We start from the raw sequence: 2058 nt of genomic DNA on the forward strand, positions 1-2058 counted from the left end.
CCTCCAGACCCCTGTGGGCCTGCTGAGCAACATCGAGGCCCAAAGGTCGGTCTCCCGTAGGCCCTCTGTGTATGCCGAGTGATGGGCAACACACTGCTCGTTCCTTAAGGAGAGCTACATTTCCAGAGCACCGGAACAGCCTCAGGACCACATTTCTAGGCAGTGCGACGTGCCATGGAAGTGTTCGTCATGGCCCCCGTCTGAGCTGCCATGAGAAAACACTGTGCTTAGAATTCTTCGAGGACCTCGTACCGGAAGTCACTCTGCTCGAGGAGAAAGCCAGCATCCTACCATGCTGTGGCGCTAATGGGACACTCAGCTTGAGCACTTGCCTCGAGGTAAGGCCCTGAATTGCCGTGCAGAAGCGGAGGCGTGCTGCAGTTTTCAGGAGGCCGTAGCCCCTGCTCAGCTTTAGTTTATTTATTTATTCATTTGTTTATCTATCTGTCTATCTAGTTCTTTATTTTCTTATGTAACTTATCATTTTTGTTTTACTGTGTTGGGTCTTCGTTGCTGCATGTGAGCGTTCTCTAGTTGTAGCGAGCGGGGGCTACTCTTCGTTGCGGTGCTCGGGCTTCTCATTGCGGTGGCTCCTCTTGTTGTGGAGCAGAAGCTCTAGGCACGTGGACTTCAGTAGTTGTTGCATGCGGGCTCAGTCGTTGTGGCTCCCGGACTCTAGAGCGCAGGCTCAGTCGTTGTGGAGCACGGGCTTAGTTGCTCCGCAGCATGTGAGATCTTGGTGGACCAAGGCTCGAACCCACGTCCCCTGCATCGGCAGGTGGATTCCCAGCCACTGCACCACAAGCGAAGCCCCTGCTCTGCATTATTTTAACGTCAGTCCGCTTGGCAGGACATCTAGGAGCCTCGCGTGGGCACCCTATTCCCTGCAAGAACACTGAGTAACCCCAGGCCCCCATGGGCCCGCTATGCCACATCCAGGCCCGTAGCCCTTCGGAGCCACTCTGTGTATGCCGAGTGTAGGGCAACAGACTGCACTCTTTCTTGGGACAGCTTGATTTCCCCAACACTCCCACAGGTCGACGAACACCTTTCTAGCAGGTCCAACATTCCGTGCAAGTCTGCCTCATTACCCTAGTCTGAGCTGCACTGAGAATAACCCTCGGCTTCGCATTCCATCTGGGACCCCCTGCCTGAAGTCACCCTGCCTCCAGGAGAATGTCAGCCTGCGTTCCGACTGCAACTCAAGCCCAGGTCCTCGTGTAACACTGCAGGCTTTTGAAGAGCCACGGGCCCGGAGGCCTAGCTGGGGCGATCCTTGGTTGAGACAGTTCGCTATTTGCAGAACACCCTGCTTCGAGGAGTTGATTCAGGGAAGGAACCACTGGGTCACCTGTGTCTGTTTGGACTTGTTAGAAAGCACAGGGATGTATGCTGCGTGTGCCCGTGGAAATGGGGGCCTGATGGAACTAGCCTTGCTTTCCCATTTTGAAAGCTCCATTCATGCTGCCTTGAAGCTACTTGAAAGTGACTGCTGTTGACAGGCCACTAGCCACTGTAGGCATGGCTCTGGGAAGAAAAGGAGTTTTCTCTAGCTAAGCCGGGTGCTTCGATGGCCGGGGTGGAGCTCATCCTGCCACGCTCTAGAGCTAAAGGGAAACTCAACGTGAGTACTGGCCTCGAGGTAAGTCCCTGAGTAGCCGCGCAGAAATGGAGGCATGCAGCCCTTTCCACGAGGTCTTAGTCGCTGTTCTGCTTTATTGTATTTTATTTTTTTAATGTTTTATTGCTTTTTTAAGATTTATGTATTGATTGATTGATTGCTATGTTGGGTCTTCGTTTCTGTGCTAGGGGCCTCTCCAGTTGCGGTAAGTGGGGGCGACTCTTCATCGCGGTGCGTAGGCCTCTCACTATCGCGGCCTCTCTGGTTGCGGAGCACAGGGTCCAGAGGCGCAGGCTCAGGGGTTGTGTCTCACGTGCCCAGTTGCTCCGCGGCATGTGGGAACCTCCTAGACCAGGGCTCGAACCCGTGTCCCCTGCATTGGCAGGCAGATTCTCAACCACTGCGCCACCGGGGAAGCCCCTGTTCTGCTTTATTTT

Source organism: Balaenoptera physalus (genome assembly GCF_965194825.1).
Source record: "Balaenoptera physalus genome assembly, contig: HAP1_SCAFFOLD_723, whole genome shotgun sequence".
NCBI classification, from domain to species: Eukaryota; Metazoa; Chordata; class Mammalia; order Artiodactyla; family Balaenopteridae; genus Balaenoptera; species Balaenoptera physalus.